This window comes from Syngnathus acus, chromosome 10 (assembly GCF_901709675.1).
Source record: "Syngnathus acus chromosome 10, fSynAcu1.2, whole genome shotgun sequence".
NCBI classification, from domain to species: domain Eukaryota; kingdom Metazoa; phylum Chordata; class Actinopteri; order Syngnathiformes; family Syngnathidae; genus Syngnathus; species Syngnathus acus.
Genome location: NC_051095.1, coordinates 26,713,682 through 26,741,379, shown reverse-complemented (window position 1 = coordinate 26,741,379; position 27,698 = coordinate 26,713,682). Strand labels below are relative to the sequence as shown.

Below are 27,698 nucleotides of genomic sequence, written 5' to 3'. Positions count from 1 at the left end.
AAGAGGAAAAACCTAGACAAAAGGAAAGTCATAAGATGTAAAGAGAAGGCCGCCAGGTGTGGCAGGCCATCGCTTTACGTAAATTATCCCAACAGTAATTAAATTAAAGTCCCAATGATCGTCACACACACATCTGGGTGTGGTGAAATTTGTCCTCTGCATTTAACCCATCCCCATGTGATTTTGATCCATCCCCTGGGGGAGAGGGGAGCAGTGAGCAGCAGCGGTGCCGCGCTCGGGAATCATTTGGTGATCTAACCCCCCAATTCCAACCCTTAATGCTGAGTGCCAAGCAGGGAGGCAATGGGTCCCATTTTTATAGTCTTTGGTATGACCCGGCCGGGGTTTGAACCCACAACCGGTAACGTGTAGTGTTGTCCGGTCAGTTAAGCCTGTAGGCCAGGGGTGGCTAACCAGTCAGAGACTAAGAGCCACATTTTTTACTGTGTCATCGCAAAGAGCCACATCATACACATGAGCACACATGAACACCCCCCCCCCACACACACACGCACACAAACACGCACGCGCACACGCGCACGCGCACACGCACACACACACACACCCCTCTGCTCAGCCAAATTTATTGTGTGACATTATTATGTCACGCACCAACATGATAATGACAAATTGACTCCTACAGTACTAAAACCACAGACCAAACACCACATTTTCAACAATGAACATTGTGTGCATTGTCTCACACAGACAAACTCTCAGTTCAACAAATTCCACAAACAAAAACATACGTTTTTTCACTTACTATGTGTGGCGGGACAGACCATTCGTTTGAGTTCGTCGTTTTCAGGAGACAAGATTTCAATAACGTCACTGAGGCATATTTTAACGAACTCCACTTCATTGTATGGCTTTTTAGCCCGTGCAATGTTCCAAGCCAGTTGAAACAATGCAAGTGTGACAGTCTCTGAGTGCTTCGTAATTTTTTTGAAAAACTGTACCTATTTTTCTGCCTGACTTTTCAAAGTCTCCAAACTTGTGCTTGCGAAATTCAGTCCCTTTTGCAAAGTCCTTATCGATATTGGCATGAAGTGAGCTGAAGTGGCGCTGACCATTTGAAGCTTTTAAATGCGCCAATGACGTCCGACATATCAGGCAGAATGGCTTGCCATAGCGTTCAACAAAAAACAACTTTAACTCTGTTAAAAACGTCCTGTGTTCATCGTCATATATTCGTTTAGCTGTGAATTTTTTCCTTGCCATTTTGGCACGCGTCTTGTCAGCTTTTCTGGACCTAATGGGACCCCGTAGTCACAGTCGCCATTCATTAAAAAGCCAGCAAAACCAATCGCTCTGTTTGTCCCTCCTCCTTTGCGGGATTTCACCTCACGCGCATGCGCGTTTGACCAAAATACCATATTGAACTCAAGCGAAGCAAATACGCACGAAAAATAAACACAAATGTTGATATGAACGTAAAAGAGCCGCATGAAACTAGCCAAAGAGCCGCATGCGGCTCGCGAGCCGCGGGTTGGCCACCGCTGCTGTAGGCAGTGACTCAAAGAAAGCCTAATGCACAAAAGGGTCGCATGAGCAAAAGGTGCTAGAAATATCAGTGAGTTCTTTGCTACATTACTACAGAAGTTGATAAATTTGGAGTTAGTGAGGCCTCACCAGCTCAGTGGCCTAGTGGTAGAGTGTCCGCCCTGAGACTGGAAGGTTGTGGGTTCAAACCCCGGCCGGGTCATACCAAAGACTATAAAAATGGGACCCATTGCCCAGGGTTGGAATTGGGGGGTTAGATCACCAACTGATTCCCGAGCGCGGCACCGCTGCTGCTCACTGCTCCCCTCTCCCCCAGGGGATGGATTAAAATCACACGGGGATGGGTTAAATGCAGAGGACAAATTTCACCACACCCAGGTGTGTGTGTGACGATCATTGGGACTTTAATCTTTAATCTTTAATATGTTTATCACACAGTAAAACACAGACTTCTCTGTAAACCTTAATGGTACCTTATTTCATGACTTAAATGTGAAGATTCATTCAGCTGGAAAGAACAGACGCAGAAACAATAGCAAGGAATGTCTTAGGATCAGCAAAATATTTTTTATAATCCCAAATCAGAGGTGATCCAGTGTGTTTTCATTTGGCCACAGATGCTTCAAACAAGGGAAACAGAAAAATGTTTCTACTGTGTGCTTGAATTTTTGTGTCTGAGGGAGTGCAGTGCAAGTTACTTGACGTTTATGACTACAGTGCTAAAACTGAATATTATGCATCAAGCTCCAATTAATTCATTGGAAAAGCATCAGCTGGATATTAAAAACGCCACAGCCCATGGAGCAGATGTCAAACATCACCCATACCAGTTTGAGCATTGCCAATAATGACATTCTGAAAGCTAATTGTCGAGCGCACATACCGCATAATATCTGCAAGTGGATATTAAGACTATTGTTCTGAAAATCTAACCCTTTACATAGAGGAACTGCGTGCATTTGTGTGGCTTACTTCTTGACATTATGCACGCCTTGGTAGGAGAGTTAACATTAACTGGACTTTCAATGAAGAAAATCAGTAAAATATGTGTGCAAAGCTCACAATATTTCAAATTCATCCTTAATTTTACAGAAGACTTGAGCTTTCAAAATCAATCAATCAATCAATGTTTATTTATAGAGCAATTTTCATACATGATGTCTAACTCAAAGTGCTTTACATGAGTTGAAAACAAACCTCCAGCCACCACCGCAACGCTGGCTCTCCCACGAAAAACAAAAAAACTGGAAGCACGCACGCACGCACGCACACACACACACGTGTTAAGTGTCGCGAGCTGATATATTTTGTCCTGGTTCTTTATCTTTAATGCTCTCTATGCAATAACGTATGCCAGTAAGATCGAGACACAGCTGCAAGACTGCGGAAGAAGGTCTAACCCCCAGCTCCAAGGTCTCTATTCTTATAGTGCTCTTGACCGCCCTCCTGCAAGGGGGCGACTCCGCCGAGCCGTGTGATAATGTGTGACCTTGCAGTCATAACTGAAATCAATTAATACCGTATTGGCCCGAATATAAGACGACCCTGATTATAAGACGAGTCCCTGTTTTTCAAGACTCAAGTTTGGAAAAAAGACTTTTTGAACACCAAATTTAATTTTTATACAGAAAATGATTACATCTGAAACAAATGATTATAACAATATATTCGAGAGAAAAAGCATGTTATTTTGCCTCATTCAAATCATGCAAAAACTGTCTATCACATCTTAATATCTGAACATTTAAATATGTAAACTAAAGCGCAATCACATTTGTAAATGAATGACTTCTGGTTTTTGAAATGTAAATAAACCAATCTACTGTGATAAAACAACAAAATTGCAATAACTGCATTAATTATCAAAGTGAAGTCTAACTGTAGTCTTGAAACGAATCTGAATAAGGAAAAACATTGCAATACAATAATGCAAACTACTACCGCTATTTTGGGGAGCCTGAGGACTGTATAGGGCAGGGGTCTCAAACTCCAGTCCTCGGGGGCCGCATTCCGACATGTTTTCCAAGTTTCCCTCGTTAAACACACCTGATTCAATTATCAGGCTCCTGCAGAACGTGAGGATGAACTGATCATTTGAATCAGGTGTGTTTAACGAGGGAAACTTGGAAAACATGTTGGAATGCGGCCCCCGAGGACTGGAGTTTGAGACCCCTAGTATAGGGGGTTGGCTCGGATGGTTATGCTCTTTTCGCCCCCATGTGTCGGTCAGAACACAGGAGGGAAGACGTGGTTCAGTTTTGATTGCTTTACTGAATTATTGGCAAAGAAGTAACAGGCACTGTGGCTCATAGGGGCATATAGGCAAACTGGCAAAAGGGTATAGGCCAGACCTGGGCAAAATACGGCCCGCGGGCCACATCCGGCCCTTTGTGCGTCCCGGTCCGGCCCGCATGAGGCCAATCGTAAATGATATTTGATTACAACTTAATTTAGAAAAAGAAAAATCAGTGTCGTGCTTTTATTTTGAAAGGCGTCACACTTCCGTGTAGCGTACGTGTATGTGAGCTGTGCGTGAAGGTGAACAGTGCGAAGTAATGCTGCCCGAGAAATGTGTGCTGACCCTCAGAAAAGAGAAAAGTTGACAAGGAGCGTCGTGTTTTCAACAAGACATGGACTGCCAAGTATTTCTTTACAGAAATGAAAGGTAAACCCGTGTGCCTGATTTGTGGTACACAGGTCGCTGTGTTTAAAGAATATAATTTGAGTCGCCACTACACGACCAAGCATGAGAAAAAAATACATCTGTCTGATAAACAGCGCGCATCAGAGGCTGATGCATTGCTAGCAAAACTGCAAGCCCAACAAGGACTTTTTATCAAACTTCACACCCAGAGATGCAGCGGCTTTATCATTTGAGGAAAAGTTAAAGAAGTTAAGAATAAATTGTACTGATTAATAATTGTTTTTTTATTTGACCTATGCACCACAATTTCACATAGCTTAATATAAATATAAACATAATAATGGTATTCTTCTAATTACCAGTACCAGCTATTTAAAATAAATAATTTTGTGCATTTTACAATGGAAGAAAATTGAGCAGGTTTAAGTTATCGTAGGTGTGGCCCTCTGACACAACTCAGGTTTTTCATGTGGCCCCTTGTAAAAATGAATTGCCCACCCCTGGTATAGGCATACATTTGGTCGTAAGGATGTGAGAGCAGGTGTGTGTAGTGTACATGGCTGAGTCTTTGGGTGTGTGAATGTGATTCTTGTGTGTGTGATTATTGTATGAAGCGTGTGAAGGGTGTGTGGGGTGTGTGTGTGTGTAGGTGTGTGTAGGTGTGTGTGTGTGTGACAGACAGAAATACAGCACGTAAGTCAACGCTCAACTTCTGACGTCACACAACAGTAGTAGACGGCACACATTACATAACTATCTGCGCGTAACGGTTCCGCTATACTAAATAACCATAAATGAAATACTCTCAGCAACACACCAAACATAAGTCATCGAGACAACAAAATACATTTGCTGGCGACCGTTAGTCACCGTGCCGCTGCCTAATGGCTACTCGTACGATGCGAGGCAAACTTAAGGAGTGCGCCGGAGCTGTCAATCAAACAGCGCGCACACGAAGCAAACCGCGATCAGACAAACGGCACAACAATGGACAGTAGTAACAATGAAATGTATATACCGTATTTTTCAGACTATAAGTCGCGGTTTTGTCATAGTTTGGGTGGGGGGGGTGACTTATACTCAGGAGCGACTTATATGTGAAATTATTCACAGATTTTTACTTGATCATTTATGTTAGAGTGGTGCTCACTCAACTTATTTTTGCAAGAACCACACGGGAGACAGTATGCCCTTTTTAAGCACTTGCAAGTGGAGAGTCATTCGTCGCTGTGCGTACAGCGATGATTGAATGAGGTCTGACTCTGGCCTCTTGCAAGAACATTTTTATTGAGAGAAACAGGGTGGGGGTGAAAGTGGGGGTGAGAGTGGACAGGATGGGGTTGAAGCCCCTGACCTCTGGTCAAAGCATAGCAGGTTTTTTTTTACGACGTTGTGTAAACAGAACAACTTTGATTGCTTCCTCTGCATCTGGTCAATCAGTTCAAAAGATCTTAGCACTTTGTTCTACTACTTTTGTTAAGACAGGACAAGCTAGGTTCATTATTACAGGTTACATTCCAACATAAGCATAGGATCAAACTAATCTGTCAACCCTAACATATCCCTCCTGTTTATCATATGATTATGTCACCCCGATTAACAAACATAAGCAAGAAAATATAATGAAGATAGAAAAATAAAAACAAAAACACAGAAACAGTACATCAACGTATTCATCACTTGCGAGGCATTTCCGACGGTCAGATTATCAAGTTTTTGTGAAAAACGTTCAGCTAATCAGCATTATCGCAATCTTCTGTCCGCAGCACATTAAAATCATCACATTCAACATGCCTGAGATGTTGCATTTGCACTTCAGCTACGGTAGAAGACACAGATCTTGATACAGCTGACTTCAAACATGAGATAACACAGGTCGTAAACGAGCACAACAATACCAGCACAACAAGCATAGGAGTCACAAGTTTCAACAGGAGTTGCCACCAGGCGCCAGAGAATAGCCATGAAAAGAAACCCCATTGATATGGGACTTTGTCTTTTGACTTGGCCTGCTGTAAGTTCTTCAGTGAGTTCACGGCGTCGTTGATGTGTCATTAACTCCTGGAATGTATGTAAAACAGGAAGTCCCAATGATGTGGCACACGCCACCTTGCTCTGCAGTCATGAAGTCCAGAACCATCTTGTTTTGCAAGACCATTAGTCCAATAGCCTGAATCTCTCTGTTTTGTCCATCGTTGACTTGCCGTGAGAGATTCACAAAGGATTGAAAACGATAGTTCAGTGTCTCGATGAAGAGTGATTGTTTTCCAACTCCGATCCAAGGAAAAAGTGCATGAACGAGTTTGTCACCGACGGACCACACTTTGTGGCTGTCAGGGACATTCGCACCACAGATGGGGTAATGTGGTTCAAAGGCTGCAACAGCCCTGCGTCGACGTCCAGAAGAGTTGTGTGCTGTTGTCAGCTGATGATGTTGTATCCTGTAGGTGTGGTCAGTCACCCACACTCGTGCACACACTCGTGTCCAATTGGCGGGCAGCATCGGACAACTCTTGTGACCACAAAGCCACGATCCGTTCTGAGTGAAGTAGGTCCCGTCCGATGGTGCAGCCATGTTGGTAGGAGAGCCCTTACGCCTTGAAATGGCTCTCCCATCCTGGCACTCAGCGGTGATGTCCAAAGCTCCCATCCAGTTTCCTCCTGGAGAGCAGTCGTTAATGCATTCGTGGGTTTCATTTTCTTGGATGAAACACGTGTAGTTCACTCCAGGTAGCCTTATTGTTTAGGCCACTTGTGGCATCTATCGTCCTTCAAGAGTCACATTGGGACTACTCCAAAAGAGTTCGATCACAGGTTCTTTTCTGTGAGTCCAGGACGGTAGGGGTAGCATCATTGACTGTGACAGCACGGTGTTGAAATCCAACTCCACCTATAGAGGTCATGCATTGTTCTGGCCTCCAGGTGAACTTGTGTGGAGGAAGGGGGGGGAGTTTGGAACACACAGCATCCCTCCTGTGTGTGGGATCTTACAGTGAACGTCACACACCGGTACCAAGTGTTGGTTTCGTGTGGGCTTCTGGGGTCCCATGACCAGTCCTCAAAATTCTCATCATGTGACCATCTTTTTCCTCGGTCGACATTGTCACTTGGTCTATTCAGACAAGCCCATAGACCCTAGCACGCTCCAACCACAACGCAGCAGAGGATCCACCTGGCATGTGGAGCCCCGTTGCTACTAGGATGGCAGAGACACCGATATTTCCCATTGCCTAGTCAGAGTGGGGATCTTATGGATTCCATTCTTCACCAACATTGAGACGCCCCGGCCTAAACGACGAGGCCCCTTTGTATGCAGACTTCCCCCCACTCCGAAAATGGGGTACAGCACTCTCTGTAACGTCCAGTGGTTGAAGTGAAACTTCGCTGGGCCTTCCAGCAATGTTCAGTGCAGTGGGGGTAGTCAGCAAGACTTGGAATGGCCCCTCCCACCATGGCTGGCCCAGTTTGTCCTTTTTGACGGGTATAATGTCTAGACCCCGAATGTAAGACGACCCCCATTTTTTCAGTCTTATTTCAATGCAAAAAACATCATCTTGTATTCGGGCCAATACGGTATATATGTGCAAAGGGTGTTATAGAAAAGGTAAGGGCAAGAGAAGAGTCACAGCAAGATGGCGGCATAGCTCAAGCTACCATTTCACGTGTGCCAAAGAGGCCTATTCTGGCGTCCAACGCTTTATAGCAATATCTGGTGTTGGACAGCGACAATAGCTTTGAACACAAATGGTTGGGGGAAGTTAGTCTTGGGTCTTAAACTTTAGACCTCAGTTCTAGCATTCCATTATTTTCTACACTGGTTATAGGGCTTTGCCCAGGAGTGTAAACGGGCCACAGATGAATAGCACCAAGTCTGTCCGTCCATCCATCCATCTATCTTCTATCACTTATCCAGGGTTGGGTCTCGGGGGTAGTAGCTTTAGGAGGGATGCCCAGACTTCCCTCTTCCCAGCCACTTCGTATAGCTCAGACTTGTCCAAAGTCCGGCCCGCGGGCAAAATCCGGCCCCCGGTCAGATTTCATACGGCCCGCAGCTTCGGTCTTGTAATGTATTATTTATGGCCCGCCTGCACTGTCAAACTGAATAAGAAAATCATGAAACTTGAAACTGTAATTCGTCCTATTACCAAAAGGTGGCAGCACCACCCCTCTCCTCTCATTTCTGCCATGGCGACTGCAAAGAAAACAATGAAAGTTGACATTGAGGGCCGTCTCTTTCAAGAAAAATGGGAATTACAATACTTCTTCACTGAAAATCAGGGCAATTGTGTTTGTCTAATTTGTAGAGACGGTTGCCTTGTTTAAGGATTTCAACCTAAAGAGACACTTGTTTTCACTTGTTTATTCGTTTATTTCAAACACGTGAAAAAAACAAGATTACTGTACGCAAATGAAAAGACAAAAAAATATATATATACGGTATATATAAACTAAAAGAGTAGCAAGCAAACTATAACTAAAAATGAACCATAAATCATATTCACATGCCAGAAAAGGAGTGGGAAGAAGTATAATCTATTTAATCGCACCCCCTTTTAATAATCCCTAAATACCCAGCCATAAATCATTTTGCCTCACTTATCCCAACAAAATACAGAATTATCTTCCACCTGCTGATCGCTATAACACTAAACATATACCTACACAATATTAATAAATACATATATCTCACACACAAACATTTAACATACATACATACCTCAAATACAACACAAAGATACCTGAATGATAAAAATAAATAAATAAAACCCAACATGAACAAAACAATGACAAACAGACAAACAAAACCAACACAAGAAACGTAAATAAATAAATACTAAGCACCCCATGATACTCAAACACCCTCATTTCTGTACCTTGTAAAAATAATTTATTTATATCTTTTTTTAAACCGATTGATTTTTGAACATCCCCTGAGCGTCCCCTCCAAACTATTCCATATTTTAACCCCACAGATTGAAATACAGAATGTTTTTTTTGTTGTGCCTTCTTTATCCTGAAATTAAATGTTCCCCTTAAATTATAAACCCCTTACTTTCCAGTGAAAAGATTCTGAATGTTAGTTGGCAACCGATTAATTTTTGCTTTGAAAAGTATTTGTGCTGTCCGGAATTCCACTATATCTTCAAGATTCAAGATTCAAGAGTTTTTATTCGCCATGTTTGAGCGTGCCAAACAAGGAATTTGACTTCGGTAAATCACACACTCTGTTCAACATTTAGGTGACTAACAACACTCAGGACATGTGAAAAATGGCAAATATTCTCAAACATCCCCTGATCTTAAACTCCCAAGAGGGCAAGGAAAAACTCAAAACTCCAGCTCGGGGAAATGAGAAACCTTGAGAAGAGACCACAGATGGGAAGGTCCCTTATCCAGGATGACCAGGCTGCAATGGATGCAGAGGACGCATAGTACAAACAGTGTAGACAAATTCAAAAAAGGTGTGGAGAGCAGGATGTTATTGCACAGTAATGACTCTGAGACTCTAAGAGTGGTGTGAGTTCATCAGAGCAACAGCCTGGGGGAAGAAGCTGTCTCTGTGTCTGCTGGTTTTGGCGTACCAAGCTCTATAACGCCGTCCGGAGGGGAGTAGTTCAAACAGACTGCAACCTGGGTGAGAAGGGTCTGTAGAGATGTTCCTTGCACGTTTCCTGGTCCTGGACAGGTACAAGTCTTGGATAGATGGGAGGTTGATTCCAATTATCTTTTCTGCAGTCCTGATTGTCCGTTGCAGTCTGTGCTTGTCTTGTTTGGAGGCCGATCCAAACCAGACAGTGATGGAGGTGCAGAGGACAGACTGGATGATGGCAGTGTAGAAGGTCTTCAGAAGCTCTCGCGGCAGGTTGAACTTCTTGAGCTGTCTCAGGAAGTACAGCCTCTGCTGGGCCTTCTTTCGGACAGAGTCTATGTGTTCAGTCCATTTCAGGTCCCGAGAGATTGTGGTTCCCAGGAACTTGAAGGTGTCTGTGGAGAGAATAGTATTACTGCGGATAGTGAGGGGTAAAAGTGGTGAAGGGTCTCGCCTGACGTCCACTGTCATCTCCACGGTCTTGAGCGGGTTCAGCTCCAGGTGGTTTTGGCTGCACCAGTGGACCAGCCGCTCCACCTCCTGTCTGTACGAAGTCTCATCACCGTCCTGGATCAGTCCGATGAGAGTGGTGTCGTCTGCATACTTCAGGAGCTTCACAGGAGAGTCACCTGAGGAGAAATCATTGGTGTAGAGAGAGAAGAGCAGTGGGGAGAGGACACACCCCTGAGGGGCTCCAGTATTGGTGGTCCGGGTGTCAGATGTGGTGCCCCCCAGCCTCACACACTGTCTCCTGTTGGTCAGGAAGCTGGTGATCCATTGACAGGTGGAGGCAGGCACCGCAAGCTGGATGAGCTTCTGTTGGAGGATGTCAGGAGCGATGGTGTTGAACGCCGAGCTGAAGTCCACGAACAGGATCCTGGTGTACGTTCCTGGGGTGTCCAGGTGGTGCAGGATGTAGTGCAGTCCCATGTTGACCGCATCATCCACCGACCTGTTTGCCCGGTAGGCAAACTAGAGGGGTCAAGCAGGGGGCCCGTGACATCCTTCAGGTGGTTCAGCACTAACCTCTCGAAAGATTTCATGACCACAGATGTCAGTGCGACAGGTCGATAGTCATTCAAACCTGTGATGGCGGGCTTCTTGGCCACTGGAACGATGGTGGAGCTCTTGAAGCAAGAGGGCATCTCACGCAGCTCCAGAGAACGGTTGAAGATCCGTGCAAAGGTGGGCGCCAGCTGCTCAGCACATACTTTCAAGCAGGAAGGTGACACGCCGTCTGGGCCCGGTGCCTTCCTGGTCTTTTGTCTCCGGAACATCTGGCGCACTTCCTCCTCGCGGATCTGGAGTGCGGGCGCGGCCTCTGCAAGAGAGAGAGTGGGTGATAAAGTTGATAGAGGTGTGGACGGAGCCGTTGTGGGGAGAGGTGAGTATGTAGATTGCTGCAGGAAGTCTTTGAGTTTGATGAGTTTTGACTGTAAGAATAATGCATTTGTGTGATCCCTGTATCCTGCCCCATGAATGAGCCGTATTGCTTTCTTTTGTAAAATAATAAGTGGATATATTGTGCTTATGTAATTATTGCCCCAGATTTCTGTACAGTAAATGAGATATGGAAGAACTAGTGTATTATAAAGGATGCGGAGTGATTTATGATCCAGTGCCTGTTTTGCTTTATTTAGTACTGCCATGCATCTTGAGATTTTGGTTTGTACATGTTTAACTTGTGATTTCCAACTGATCTTATCATCTATCGTCACCCCTAAAAATGTAATCTTATTCACTCTTTCAATACTAAACCCATCCAGCTGTATCTCTAGTTTCAAATTAGTTCTGTGATTACCGAAGAGTATTACTCTTGTTTTGCTCAGGTTTAAGGATAATTTATTGCTGTCCAACCATACCTTTAATTTGCTTAATTTATTATTTATTAGTCTTATCAAGGTGTGTAAATCACTGCCAGAACAAAAAATATTTGTGTCATCTGCAAACAAAACCATCTTCAAAATATGTGATACCTTGCATGTATCATTGATATATAATATGAAAAGTTTAGGGCCCAACACTGACCCCTGAGGGACGCCACAGGTAATGTCCAAACACGCTGAACAAGTGTCACCCAACTTCACAAACTGCTTCCTTTTTGTTAAATAGCTCTTGATCCACTCTAATGGTTCCCCCCTGATGCCATACCGGTCTAGTCTATTGAATATTTCATGATTTATTGCGGCAAATGCCTTTCTTAGATCTATGAATATCCCAACTGTATATTGTTTTAGGTCTATTGCGTTAGTAATTTCCTCCACTGAGTCAATTAGTCACAGATTTCCCTCGCCCGGACGCGGGTCATCGGGGCCCCCCCCTGGAGCCAGGCCTGGAGGCGGGGCTCGAAGGCGAGCGTCTGGTGGTCGGGCCTTCGCCCATGGGGCCCGGCCGGGCACAGCCCGAAAAGGAAATGTAGGTCCCCCTTCCCATGGGCTCACCACCTGTGGGAGGGGCTGGGCGCCTGCATATTGGGGTTCCCCCCGGTGAACGAGAGGGTAGCCTCCCTCCGCCTTCGGGTGGGGGGACGGGTCCTGACTGTTGTTTGCAGGGCTGTGGACTCGGACGCGGGGACTCGGACTCAGTCGGACTCGGTCGGACTCGGGCATTTTTTTTGCCGGACTCGGACTCGGACTCGGTGCTGATTTTGACCGAGTCCACCGAGTCCGACAATAAAAAAAATACGTTCAATTTTATTTTCATCATGCTGCTGAGAATGCGCGTAGGAATACTGTCCACAGCCCTGCTTACGATCAATGCGGCCACGTTGAGTTGCACTTAGGCTAATGTTTACATTATGTACCAATGTCAAGGACGATTATGTCACCCAGCTTATATCATTGATGTGTTTCGATAGTTGTGGGGTCGGCACTAATTATTTGTGTTTAGATAAATGTCTGAGCTATAATGGTGTATTTAATGATTAAAAAATATTATCTTACTTCAGAATGGTTATTTAATTGGGCGAGAGTGTGTGTTTTCAAGCGTTTTGCCTCATGCCAATGGCACTCAGGGCTAAGGGTGGGCTTCAATGACTATTTTTGTAAAGCCACGCATTTAATACCATGTCAAATAATATATTAGAGTGTAGGTTATGCTCCAATGTATCCACTTCTATCGGTTAAATTGTCAACCGTACATTTATGACTACGCCATGAGTGATCTACGTTATGAACTAGCACAACTCCGGTAGGGCAGGGAAAATGTTATCGATCCGACGTCCGATTGGAACGTCGCCTCACTTTTACGTCCGCGCTCTCAGCAAGGGATCCTATATAAGCCGAACCAGCCAAGAAATTGGGGCAATGTTGGCACTTGGTCGAATGAAAGAGAGCCCATTTGTTACAGCTGATCGTTATCCGTCCGGCCTCAAGGCAGCGACTCGGACACTAACAGCAATGCCAATCAGCCAAGTCAGCGTAGAGCGCCTGTTTTCCGGGCTCAAGTTTATCATGTCTGTTCAGCGCGGCGCGATGAAGGCTGACTTGGTTGAGGCGATTTTGTTCCTAAGAACAAACTCAAGTCGTTGAATTGAAACTTGAAAGTATCTGTTTATTGTATTCGTTTATATGTTTAATAAAGACAAAGCCATCACAAAACTGTTGTAATTATTTAGATTTTGATCTAAATTAGCCTTGAATAAAGACTAAGCAGTCACATGAATTAACAGAAAAAATGGACAGCCGGACTCGGACTCGGTGCAAAAATCCGACCGAGTCCACAGCCCTGGTTGTTTGTGTCTATGCACCAAACGGCAGCTCAGAGTACCCACCCTTCTTGGAGTCCCTGGAGGAAGTGCTGGAGAGCGCTCCTTCTGGGGACTCCATCGTTCTACTGGGTGACTTCAATGCTCACGTGGGCAATGACAGTGAGACCTGGCAGGGCGTGATTGGGAGGAACGGCCCCCCCGATCTGAACCCGAGCGGTGTTCTATTATTGGACTTCTGTGCTCGACACGGATTTTCTATAATGAACACCATGTTCAAACATAAGGGTGTCCATGTGTGCACTTGGCACCAGGACACCCTAGGCCGCAGTTCGATGATCGACTTTGTAGTCGTGTCATCGGATTTGCGGCCGCATGTTTTGGACACTCGGGCGAAGAGAGGGGCGGAGCTGTCAACTGATCACCACCTGGTGGTGGGTTGGCTCCGATGGTGGGGGAAGATGCCGGTCCGACCTGGTAGACCCAAACGCTCTGTGAGGGTCTGCTGGGAACGTCTGGCGGAATCCCCTGTCAGGAAGAGCTTCAACTCCCACCTCCGGCAGAGCTTTTCCCACGTCCTGGGGGAGGCGGGGGACATTGAGTCCGAGTGGACCTTGTTCCGCGCCTCCATTGTTGAGGCGGCCGACCGGAGCTGTGGCCGTAAGGTCATTGGTGCCTGTCGTGGCGGCAATCCCCGAACCCGCTGGTGGACACCGGCGGTAAGGGATGCCGTCAAGCTGAAGAAGGAGTCCTATCGGGCCGTTTTGGCCTGCGGGACTCCGGAGGCAGCTGACAGGTACCGGGTGGCCAAGCGGAACGCGGCTTCGGCGGTTGCTGAGGCAAAAACCCGGGCGTGGGAGGAGTTTGGCGAGGCCATGGAGAATGACTTCCGGACGGCTTCGAGGAAATTCTGGTCCACCATCCGGCGTCTCAGGAGGGGGAAGCAGTGCAACGTCAACACTGTTTACAGTGGAGATGGCGTGCTGCTGACCTTGACTCGGGACGTCGTGTGTCGGTGGGGAGAATACTTCGAAGACCTCCTCAATTCCACCGACACGCCTTCCATTGTGGAAGCAGGGCCTGGGGACTCTGAGGCGGACTCTCCAATCTCTGGGGTCGAAGTCACTGAGGTAGTTAAAAAACTCCTCGGTGGCAAGGCCCCGGGGGTAAATGAGATCCGCCCGAATTTCTTAAGGGCTCTGGATGTTGTGGGGCTGTCATGGCTGACACGTCTCTACAACATCGCGTGGACATCGGGGACAGTGCCTCTGGATTGGCAGACTGGGGTGGTGGTTCCCCTCTTTAAGAAGGGGGACCGGAGGGTGTGTTCCAATTACAGGGGAATTACACTCCTCAGCCTCCCTGGTAAGGTCTATTCAGGGGTGCTGGAGAGGAGGGTCCGTCGGGAGGTCGAACCTCGGATTCAGGAGGAACAGTGTGGCTTTCGTCCTGGCCGTGGAACAGTGGACCAGCTCTTCACCCTCAGCAGGATCCTCGAGGGTGCATGGGAGTTCGCCCAACCAGTCCACATGTGTTTTGTGGACTTGGAGAAGGCGTTCGACCGTGTCCCTGGGGAGGTTCTGTGGGGGGTGCTTCGGGAGTACGGGGTACCGAGCCAACTGATAAGGGCGGTTCGGTCCCTGCATCACCGATGCCAGAGTTTGGTCCGCATTTCCGGCAGTCAGTCGGATTCGTTCCCAGTGAGGGTTGGACTCCGCCAAGGCTGCCCTTTGTCACCGATTCTGTTCATAATTTTTATGGACAGAATTTCTAGGCGCAGCCGAGGCGTTGAGGGTGTCCGGTTTGGGGACCTCAGCATCGCGTCTCTGCTTTTTGCAGACGACGTGGTGCTGTTGGCTTCTTCAGGCCATGATCTCCAGCTCTCACTGGAGCGGTTCGCAGCCGAGTGTGAAGCGGTCGGGATGAGGGTCAGCACTTCCAAATCCGAGTCCATGGTCCTCGATCGGAAAAGGGTGGAATGCCCTCTCCGGATCGGGGATGAGATCCTGCCCCAAGTGGTGGAGTTTAAGTATCTTGGGGTCTTGTTCACAAGTGAGGGGAGGATGGAGCGCGAGATCGACAGGCGGATCGGTGCAGCGTCGGCAGTAATGCGGACTCTGTACCGGTCCGTCGTGGTAAAGAGAGAGCTGAGCCAAAAGGCAAAGCTCTCAATTTACCGGTCGATTTACGCTCCTACCCTCACCTATGGTCACGAGCTATGGGTCGTGACCGAAAGAACGAGATCCCGGATACAAGCGGCCGAAATGAGTTTTCTCCGCAGGATGTCCGGGCTCTCCCTTAGAGATAGGGTGAGAAGTTCGGTCATCCGGGAGAGACTCGGAGTAGAGTCGCTGCTCCTCCACGTTGAGAGGAGCCAGATGAGGCGGCTCGGGCATCTCATCAGGATGCCTCCTGGACGCCTCCCTGGGGAGGTGTTCCGGGCATGTCCCACCGGTAGGAGACCCCGGGGATGACCCAGGACGCGCTGGAGAGACTATGTCTCTCAGCTGGCCTGGGAACGCCTTGGGATCCCCCGGGATGAGCTAGATGAAGTGGCTGGGGAGATGGAAGTCTGGGAGTCCCTCCTGAAGCTTCTGCCCCCGCGACCAGACCCCGGATAAGCGGAAGAAGATGGATGGATGGATGGATGGATGGATGGATGGATGGATGGATGGATGGATGAGTCAATTAGTGCCAGTGATGTTGCTCTGTTGGATCTAAATCCACATTGTCTTTCAGTGAGTAATTTATGTTTATCTATGAATTTGTCCAGTCGGTTATTGAAAGGTTTTTCCAGTATTTTAGGGAATTGCGATAGTAATGATACAGGTCTGTAGTTTGTGAAATTGTGTTTGTTCCCAGTTTTATACAAAGGTATGGCTTTTGCTATTTTCATTTTATCTGGAAATATACCGGTCTGAAATGATAGGTTACAGATGTATGTTAATGGTTTAGAAATCCCCTCAATCACTCGTTTTACAACAGTCATATCAATGTCATCACAGTCTTTAGAGGTCTTGTTTGTGCATTGGGAAACCGTCTTTATAATTTCTTTCTCATCCGCTGCTGTAAGGAACATTGAACTCAGATTCCTGTCTCCTAAACTATTACATTGCTCCTCAGATGTTACTGGATCTGGGATTTGTTTGGCCAGATCAGGTCCCACACTTACAAAGAATTTATTAATGTTGTTAGCCACTTCTTGCATATCATGCTTCTCAGTGTTATTGATAATAAAATATGTAGGATAATTTATTTTCTTAGAGCCATTTTTTATTACAGCATTCATTATATTCCATATTTCTTTGGTGTTATTTTTATGATAATTTAATATTTTATTATAGAATTCTTTCCTAGCAGCCCTTTTAATATTACCGTATTTTTCGGACTAGAAATCGCTCCGGAATATAGGTCGCATTAGCCATAAAATGCACAATAACGTGAAAAAAACATATATAAGTCGCTCCGGAGTATAAGTCGCATTTTGGGGGCAATTTATTCGACAAAATCCAACACCAAGAACAGACATGAACGAGCAACGACAGGCTAAACGATAGGTATGCTAACGTGACATAAACACAAACGAAGAGCTGAGAACGGGCCTGACATAACATTCAGAATTATTCAAATAACTATTACATAAATAACACGTTTGTAAAATCATCTGTGTCACTCCAATTCATTAAATCCATCGATCGTCCTTTATGTCAACAATGGGTGCGCGCTGCTGACGGCGGTTGCACTTCAAAATATTCCACAGGCCCATATCACGATATATGAATTATATATCAAATAACTATTATATAAACAATAACATTACCAAACCATCTGTGTCACTCCAATTCATTAAATCCATCGATCGTCCTTTATGTGAACAATGCCGACCGGGTGCGCGCTGCTGACGGCGCTTGCACTTCAAAATATTCCACCGGCCCACATAACAAGATATAAATTATATATCAAATAACTATTATATAAGCAATAATATTATCAAACCATCTATCACTCCAAATCATTAAATCCATCGATCAAATTCCTCGTCCTTTGTGAACAACAACGCGCGTGCGCCCTGACGTCAGCGTCGTCGTTATTCCACAGATCTAGTAGTATATACCGTTTTTCCCATGTATAATGCGCACCCTAAAAATGGCATGTCGATGCTGGAAAAAAGCCTGTACCCATGTATAATACGCACCCAAATTTTGACTCCTACTTAAGTCCGTAAACGTAAAATTATTTCAGAAAAAAGATCATCTTTGGGAACAACCGGATGTTATTCTGCCGGTCAGTATCACTGCGCATGCAGTAGCAAACTCGATAGCGAAGAAATATGAGACTCTCAACGGGATCACCAATATTTGAGTGATGTTCCAGTTATTTATCACAATTATTTATTATTATAATAATAATATATATAATATATATAATAATTATTTATTTATTATTCACAATTGTCATGGTGATCTTTCTGGTGATTTCTTAACTAGGCTGGATGTATTTGTTTTGTTGGCGTTGATTTCTCCGACTGCCCAGAAAGGCACCAGTTAGGTTAAAATGAAAAGAGAGGAAAGTGACGTGCGGACATGTGAAAAAGGCGGCTCTGTATGGCGTTTTAAGTGACCTCGTCACCGCTCATTCATTAGGTGACCTCTTGTCACAGCTCATTCATTTCTTTTTAGTAGAATTAATATTCCTACTCACGGTCCGCTGATTCTCCTCCTCGGAAGATCTCGTCAACCCTCCCGGTGTCCAGCCGGACTGATCGAGACAGTCCCGTCAAAGGGCTTTTGTTTACCTCGGCCGAGGATTTTCGCCTGTGTCGAAGAGTCCGCTGGAACCGTTCAAGGTGTGTCGAGGTCCCGGAACGAGCCCCCAATTTCTGTCAGGTTTAATTCGCTGACTGAACAACTATTAAGAGAAGAGCAACAGCAAACATACCACAAGTGAGACAGAATATCAAGTCTTTTCTCGCGAGGAGTGCAGTACAGATAGTTTACAACAATCTCACTACACTAAATATCTGTGTACACTCCCGCTCTTTTTATTTGGATTTGCCCTACCCACAATTATGAGACAAAAGCCCCTAAAGGAAGGGGGGAGCACGTGGGCTTTGCCTCGTAAGCAAAAAATCACCAGGTGTTACATACTAATAAGAACGTGAGGAAAAGGAGTTTGAGTTGAGAAGAGAAAGCCCTTGAGCTCTAGTCAAAACATAGCAAGGGATGTTTTACGACCTTGTGTAGGATGAGACAAGCTAGGTTATTTATTACTGGATACGCACTAACATAATCTTACGATCAAGATAGTTTGGAAAACCCAGACTTTGATGGTCACTTGTAGGTTCATCTGAGGTGCAAGACAGCAATGAGGCATGTTGTCTAACAAAGTGGTCTTTGTTAAGAAAGAACTGTCTCGGTAGATGTCTTCTTTTTGCTGAGTTGTCAGCTGCGTCCTGTCTGACCCAGCTGTAACCTCTCTCCTGGCCCAGCCGTACCTTTTCTCTTCTGTGGTACATCATAAAAACAGCAAGGCCAAACAGCAAGCATATATTGCAGTAATATTGCGGTAAAGCATTGATTAGAGAACGCATGATAACATATATATACATTTTTCTAACATGAAGTCTTACTCAGGCCTCATCAGGTACATATTTATTGAGAAGAAACACAGTGGGGTTGAAAGTGGAGGTGTGGGAACACAGGATGGGGTGAAGCCGCTCCCCTGCTGATCAAAGCATAGCAGGGGGCCTTTTACGACTTTGTGGAAACAAAGCAACTTTGATTGCTTCCTCTGCAGCTAGTCAATCAGGTGAAAAGATCTTAGCACTTTGGTCTACTACTTTTGGTAAGACAGGACAAGCTAGGTAAATTATTACAGGTTACATTCCAACATAATCATACGATGAAGATATTCTGCAAACCCTAACATATCCCCCCTGTTTTATCATATGAGTATGTCAATCCCGATCAACCAAACATAAAGAAAATACAATGACAGCAATAACTCCCAGTGAAGATGAGGTATTTCCCTCAATGCTCCAGTCCAAATTTTGTGTGCAACTGAAAAACCTGCGGCCAGATTAAATGCAGGAAAAGAGTTACACGGCCCCTTTGCCTTAGGCGACCAGAATGTTATCAATAAAAAAAAGAAAAAGAAAAACACAGAAACAGTACATCATCGTACCCATCACTTGCAAGGCATTTTCGATGGTCAAATCATCAAGTTTCTGTAAAATAATGCTGAGCTAAACAGCATCTACGCAATCCACGTCTCGCAGCACATCATAGACATCACATCCGTCATCTCTAAGAAGTTGTATATGTACTTGTGCCACGGTAGAAGACACAAACCTTGTCACAGCAGACTTCAAACACGGGATAACACAGGTCGTAAACAAGCACAACAACACCAGCACAGCAAGCACAGGAGTCACAAGTTTCAACAGCAACTGCCACCACGCGCCAGAGAATAGCCATGAAAAGAAATCCCATTGATGTGGGATGTTATCCTCCGACATGGCCTGCTGTAAATTCCTCAGTGAGTTCATGGCTTCCTTGATGTGCGTGTCGTTATCTCCTGGACTGTATGTGCAACAGGAAGTCCCAATGATGTGGCACACACCACCTTGTGCTGCCGTCAACGAGTCCAGAACCATCCTGTTTTGCAAGACCATTAGTCTAATAGCCTGGATCTCTCTATTTTGTCCATCATCGACTTGCAGTGAGAGGTTCACAAAGGATTGAAAACGATAGTTCAGTGTCTCGATGAAGAGAGATTGTTTTCCAACTCCGATCCATGGAAAAAGCGCATGAACAACTTTGTTTCCGACAGGCCATATTTTATGGTTGTCCGGAACATTCGCACCCCAGACAGGGTCATGGGGGTCAAAGGTTGTAATTGCCCTGCGTCGACGTCCAGAAGAGTTGTGTGCTGTCGTCAGCTGACGATGTTGTATCCTGTAGGTGTGGTCTGTCACCCACACTGGTGCACACACTCCTGTCCAGTTGGCGGGCAGCATCGGATAAACCTTGTGACCACAAAGCCACCAGCCATTCTGTGTGAAGTATGTTCCGTTTGATGGTGCAGCCATGTTGGTCGGAGAGCCCTCACCACCTGAAATGGCTCTCTTATCCTGACACTCAGTGGCGATGTCCAAAGCTCCCATCCAGTTCCCTCCTGGAGAGCAGTCTCTGTCAATGCATTTGTGGGTCTCACTTCCTTGGATGTAACACGTATAGTTCACTCCAGGTGGCCGCTCTGTGAAGGCCACCTGCGGCAGTGTTCGTCCTTTAACAGTCACATTGAGATTTGTCCAGAAAAGCTGATCACAGGTACCTTCCGCAAGTCCAGGGCGGGAAGGGTCGTCATCACTCACTTTGACAGCACGGTGTTGATATCCAACTCCTCCCATGGATGCCATACATTTCGCTTCAGTGACATTCATTGCTCTGGCCTCCAAGTGGACTTGCGTGGAGGAAGGAGGGAGTTTGGAACACACATAGCAACCCTCCTGTGTGTGCAATCTCACAGTGAATTTGACGTAGCGGTACCAAGTGTTGGTTTCGTATGGGTTTCTGGGGTCCCATGACCAGTCCTCAAAGTTCTCATCGTGTGACCATCGTTTTCCACGGTCAACATTGTCACTTGGTCTGTTCAGTTGAGTCCATAGACCATAGCACGCTCCAACCACAACGCAGCAGAGGATCCATCTGGCATATGGAGCCCCGTTGCTACTAGGATGGCAGAGACACCGGGACATCCCCTCGCCTAGCGGAGTGGGGATCGTTGTTTTCTTCACCAACATTGAGACGTCCCACCCTAAACGATAGGACCCCTTTGAAGTTAACCTTCCCCACCACTCCGAATTAGGGGTCCAGCACTCTCTGCAACTTGCAGTGGCTGAGGTGAATCCAACTGGGCCGTTCAGCGATCTTTATTGCGGTGGGGGTAGTCAGCAAGACTTGGAATGGTCCCTCCCACCGTGGGCTGGCCCAGTTCTTTCTTTTGATGACTTTGATGTAGACCCAGTCTCCTGGCTTGATGGCGTTGTCGACCTGTGAGGATGAAAGATCAGGCGGCAGTAAATTTGCATTTGACACCTCTGTCAGTCTGAGCGTTCTGATCATGTAATCTGCCAAAGACTGTTCTTCATCTGCCTTTTGTAAATCTGCATGGAACACAGGTAGTCTATATGGCCTCCCGTGGATGATTTCAAAAGGTGTTAGCCCCTCTGAAGTGGGAGTGATTCTCATATAGAGCTTCACTAAGTCTAGGCACTCTGGCCAAGATCTGCCTGTTGTTTCCATGCATTTTTCCAACCTGCTTTTGATAGTATAGTTTGCTCGTTCAACCAGGCCAGCGCTGGAAGGGTGGTAACTGCAGTGGTTTTTTAACGTTATCCCAAGGTGTACAGCCATGTTCTGTACCACTTGGTTCACAAAGTGTGGACCATTGTCACTGTAAATGGTTTGGGGGATGCCATGAGTCGGTATGATGGCTTTGCAAATGGCTTTTGCCACCATTAAGGCATCCGCACGTTTAGATGGAACTATTTCCACCCATTTGGAAAATGCATCAATCATCATTAGGCAGTATTTGTGAGGTCCACTTTGTGTGAGTTCAATAAAATCCATGTGCATGATTTGAAATGGGTAAGACGGTTTTGGACATGAGCCTCTCTTAGGTCTCATGTTTCCTTGCGGATTATGTTTCACACAAACGGGACATGCTTTACAAAAAAATTTTTAAGTAAACATCCAAACCAAAGGTAGTGAATTGTTGATGTATGATGGACCTCATCCCCCCTGTCGACACATGGCAAGGCCCATGTGTCGCAATCGCTGCTTTAAAAAGTGACTTAGGTAAAACAGGTTTGTCATCGATGCGGAGGATATTATCTGTATCCGCTATTGCACCTTTTGTTGTCCACATTCGTTTTTCCACCATTGGAGCATTGCCCCGCATATCTGTCAGTATAGTCTTATCTACGAGTTGCGTGTCCTCTGAATCTATTAAAAAAAATTCATGGCCATGTTTCCCTGCTGCTGCTTCTTTAGCGATTCTGTCTGCTAATCTGTTTCCATTCGAGGCTTCATCTGTGCCTGTGGTGTGAGCAGCACATTTACACACAGCTAGTTTAGCAGGTAAATGAATGGCCCGCAACAAGTCTTTTAACAAGGAGGCATGAGTAATTGGCTTACCAGTTGATGTCGTCAACCCCCTGCGCTCCCATTGTTTTGCGAAATAGAACAGAGTAGAAAACGCATACTGACTGTCTGTGTATACAGTGACTTCCTTATCTTCCGCCACTTCACAAGCTCTTGTTAGTGCAATTAGCTCAGCAGCCTGCGCTGACCTGTTGTATGGAAGCTTCTCTGCTTCAACAATCTGGTTTGGCAATTTCACAATTGCCTACCCACTTTGATTGTTCCCTTTATGTATTTATTTCTTCCTTAGCATTTAACGTACTCAAAATCACTCTTTCTTCGAAGTCGCCCCACTAATTTTCGATAGAAGTGTCCAACAACGCCAACCATTTAACCTGTATTTTCCCTTCATTCAGGCAATCAGTCATCAATGCTCATTTGCATCTCACACGCAGTCTCCAAGAAGGAGACTTTCTATCACATCGGTCCTAATTCATCCAAGCTCACCACACAACATTCACATACCGTTTTCATCTCAAGGTTCCTGATAGAACAATCCACCAATCCAAAAAAAAACTCAACACACAAAAAAACTGCTGGCAAATCAATCAGAAGTTTTTCTTTGTTTTTAAATTTGAAGAACCCAATCTCTCAGAATCAGCTCGCATATAGAAGTTTGTATAATCTTATAACACAACCAGTCAATTATTTCTATTAAATGTGAACGTCTTAAATTCACAATTTTGATTCTTCCAATTCCTGAAAGCATGTTCTGTCGTTTCTTACTTAACATGCACTAGTGTGGATCAGTTTCTGCTCGCAAACAGATTTCTCTCTTTTCCTCTCATTTTTATCTTCCAAAAGCGTTCCTATTCTGCGGTGCAAATTGGATAGACCACAGTCTAGCAAATTTCTGTACACTAAAAGTTTAGCCAATTTTCATCATTTTAACACACATGCACAGCTCTCGCGCGCGTAAGGTAGATCCCAGCACCAATGATTCGTCACAGGCTGGCCATTTCCTGTGGTCGATCATGAGCTGGTCCCTCCCACGCACACGAGGACAGCACATTCTAAGTTTTATTTATCTTCTAGAAGCCAGTTGCATTCATTTACCACTTGATTATCAAATTTTAACTTTAGTGTACATACACAATTTGATCTCTGGTCATTTGTCATTGGGCATACAACAGCATTGTCATACTCCTTGCATGGACAGGAGCTCTAACAATCTAAAAACGTTCTAATAATCTGACAATGACATGTCTTGCTTTCATATGGACATCTGTTATTTCTTCCTCTGTAGGAGCACAAGAGATCACAGGGGAGGAATCTAGTCATGCTGACAATTTGGCTTTTCCTCTGCCCCTTCCTCCACCCTTTGATTGGTGTCGTTTTGCCTGACGACACTCTCATGCGAAGTGTCCCCGTTTCCCACAGTTCCAACAGGTCTCTGAATCTGATGGGGATTTTGAATTATATGGAGGCCTGCGACCTTGTTGGCCTCTACCTCTTCCTCTGGCCTGCTGGGACCCATGAAAGAAGACTGTTGTATCTTCATCTAGGTCAACATCATCATCATCGCCTAGATGAAATACATCAGAACTTTTGCCTCTTTTGATCACTTTTTCAGCATGTCTGGCCCATTGCATAGTTGTTGTCACACTTGCAATATCTACTTCCACCAAATGTTTCCTCACCCAGTTGCCGAAGTCGGGGGGGGGGGGGGGGGGGGGGGAACAGTGATGAGCGCGTTTTTAAGACGTTGCTGATAAGCACTCTCAGCTGCATCATTGAATGGGGTGCCACTATGCACCCTGAATTCTTTTTCAAATCTTAAGCGAAAATCATCAGTATCTTCCCCAGGCTTCTGTTTTATTCCTGCCAAATGACCATAATTCGCTCGTCTTCGAAATATAGTTCGCACTCTTTGCACAAGATCTCTCTTGTGAAGCCTTCAACCACATTCTAGCACAAATCAATTCTTTCTCTTTACTTTTCTTTTTCAGTCCCTTTGACTTCCTATTCACACTCTCCTCCAAAACATCAACCACTATCTTCCACACTTCAACTTTCAACTTCCCTTCTACTCCATACTTTTTCTTCCACTTTGGCATGTATTGCATACAATTAAGAAATGTACACGCCATGTACTTCTCATCTCCTTCAAGAGCTAGGGATTTACCGGTTTTGTTTCCCATCTTAATTGGGTATTTTAGGTTTATACAATTTTGTTATTTTTATTTTCTTTGAGGATCCTCAATGCAGGTTTAAATTGACCTTCCACCAAATTCTCTTTGCAGTCAATTTATCCTACCAGTCGCACTCTCAACCACACAAACTCCAGCGCTTTTTATCTCTAGGCCTATCCAGGATGGGTGTAAAACCCTCCCAAACAGCTTGGAAGAACGGACAAAAAAAAAAGAATCTACGCCCTTCTTCAATTAGGAAAAAGAGACTCTGTCTTTTCTTAGCCCGTTCCTTCCACTGGGACTAGAATCCCAGCTGTTTCATAGCTTGGAAAAACCAAAGCCGTATCTCATAGCCCGGACAAACCAAAGCCGTATCTCATAGCTAGGACAAACCAAAGCCGTATCTCATAGCTCGGACAAACCAAAGCCGTATCTCATAGCTCGGACAAACCAAAGCCGTATCTCATAGCTCGGGCAAACCAAAGCCGTATCAGCGCTTTTTTCTTTGACTTACTTGTCCCCTGGTTCGTTGCACTGCCGGATCCCGTCAATCCACCTCTGTCAGACGAAGGCAGACCTAAGACGCTGGCCCAGCGAAGAATTTCCTTCCCAGGTCTTTCTTTACCAGGTCCTCCTAATGGACGCTGGCCCGTCGACGGTGTACAGCGCATCGTCCTCCGTCAGCCAGATGGCGGGTATGAGGGTCCCGGGTTTCGGCACCAAAATGTTAGGGTAGTGCTCACTCTAACTTATTTTGCAAGAACCACACTGGAGACAAGTTAGTCGTTTCAAACACCTGCAGGCGGAGAGTTCACTCGTCGCTGTGCTTACAGCGATGGTCGAATGAAGTCTGACTCAGGCCTCATCAGGTACATATTTATTGAGAAGAAACACAGTGGGGTTGAAAGTGGATGTGTGGGAACACAGGATGGGGTGAAGCCGCTCCCCTGCTGATCAAAGCATAGCAGGGGGCCTTTTACGACTTTGTGGAAACAAAGCAACTTTGATTGCTTCCTCTGCAGCTAGTCAATCAGGTGAAAATATCTTAGCACTTTGGTCTACTACTTTTGGTAAGACAGGACAAGCTAGGTAAATTATTACAGGTTACATTCCAACATAATCATACGATGAAGATATTCTGCAAACCCTAACATTTAATGTTCAAACTGATAAACGTAATTGTTTTTTGCCAAATAATAATTAACTTAGAATTTCATGGCTGCAACACGTCCAGTAGAAGTTGGGAAAGGCGGCAAAAAATACTGAGAAAGCTGAGAGAAGCTGATCAAACACCTATTTAGAACATCCCACATGTGATCAGGCTAATTGGGAACAGGTGGGTACCATGATTGGGTACAAAAGGAGCCTCCCCAAACATGCTCAGTCATTCACAAGCAAGGATGGGGGGAGGTTCACCACTTTGTCCACAACTGCGTGAGAAAATAGTTGAACAGTTTAAGAACAACATTTCTCAAAGCAAAATTGCAAGGAATTTAGGGATTTCAACATCTACGGTCCATAATATCATCAAAAGGTTCAGAGAATCTGGTGAAATCACTGCACGTAAGCGCCGCGGACGGAAACCAAGACTGAATGACCGTGACCTTCGATCCCTCAGACGGCACTGCCTTAAAAACCGACATGAGTGTGTAAAGGATATCACCAAATGGGCTCAGGAAAACTTCAGAAAACCACTATCAGTAAATACAGTTCGTCACTACATCAGTAAGTGCGGGTTAAAACTCTATCATGCAAAGCAAAAGCCGTTTATGAACAACATCCAGAAACACCGCCGGGTTCTCTGGGCCCAAGCTCATGTAAAATGGACTGATGCACAATGAAAAAATGTTTTGTGGTCTGATGAGTCCACTTTTCAAATTGTTTTTGGAAACACTGGACGTCGTGTCCTCCGAACCAAAGAGGAAGCGGACCATCCGGACTGTTATCAACGCAAAGTTCAAAAGCCAGCATCTGTGATGGTATGGGGGTGCATTAGTTCCCATGGCATGGGTGACTTACATTTCTGTGAAGGCAACATGAATGCTGAAAAGTACATACAGATTTTGGAGCAACATATGCTGCCATCCAAGCAACGTCTTTTTCATGGATGCCGCTGCTTATCTCAGCAAGATAATGCCAAGCCACATTCTGCACGTGTTAAGTCAAAGTCAAAGTCAAAGTCAGCTTTATTGTCAATCCCTTCATATGTCAAGACACACAAAGAAACCGAAATTCCGTTTCCTCCATCCCACGGTGACGAGACATACAAGTAGGCGACACAAAACAAAAACAAGAAGGCACAAACCATAAACAATAAATAATAAATAAAATAAAATGAGCGATGAATAAATAATAGACCAATAAATAAGAGGGGCAAAACCGAGCCAGTGTGCATACAGCAGACAGCAAGAACAGGACGCTACGCCGAAAGGGGGAGCGAGTTCAGGATCCTAACAGCGTGGCTTTGAAGTAAAAGAGTCCAGGTTCTCCCCTGGCCCGCTTGCAGTCCAGACCTGTTTCCCATTGAAAATGTGTGGCGCATTATGAAGCGTAAAATACGACAGGGAAGACCCCGGACTGTTGAACAACTGAAGCGGTTCATCAAGCAAGAATGGGAAAGAATTCCACATGAGAAGCTAAGAGAATTAGTCTCCTCTCTTCCAAAACGTTCATTGAGTGTGTCGAGTTAAATGGTGGATAGGATGGTAAAAGATGAGTGTGTATTGGATTTGGCCCAGACGAATTGGCTAAGATGAAATTCCAAATTTCAAAGCTTGACATGGAAGACCTGAAGAATTTGTTGGTTGAACCAGTAAACCTCCATTCTCATTCCAAATTTCACCAGAAGATGGTGCCAAAGTCAGATTGACCTAACATAGTAAATTAATAGTTTAAAAAGTCATCGATTTAGATGAAG

The 27,698-nt window shown here is 45.3% G+C and overlaps 2 protein-coding genes and 2 long non-coding RNA genes across 6 annotated transcripts in view; all 4 read left to right on the top strand.

Moving 5' to 3' along the window:
* Positions 1 to 27,698, top strand: part of tctn1 (tectonic family member 1) — a 1,200,810-nt gene that overhangs the window by 707,684 nt on the left and 465,428 nt on the right. The window lies entirely within an intron of this gene.
* LOC119129586 overlaps positions 1 to 27,698 on the top strand; it is a 539,655-nt gene that overhangs the window by 363,114 nt on the left and 148,843 nt on the right. The gene's annotated exons all lie outside the window — the stretch shown is intronic.
* The window catches only part of slc7a11 (solute carrier family 7 member 11), a 232,910-nt gene that overhangs the window by 73,920 nt on the left and 131,292 nt on the right, over positions 1 to 27,698 (top strand). The window lies entirely within an intron of this gene.
* On the top strand, positions 3,317 to 4,420 carry LOC119129583. The gene is made up of 2 exons (XR_005099278.1): positions 3,317 to 3,482; positions 3,853 to 4,420. It is a non-coding gene; the product is annotated as an uncharacterized LOC119129583 (long non-coding RNA).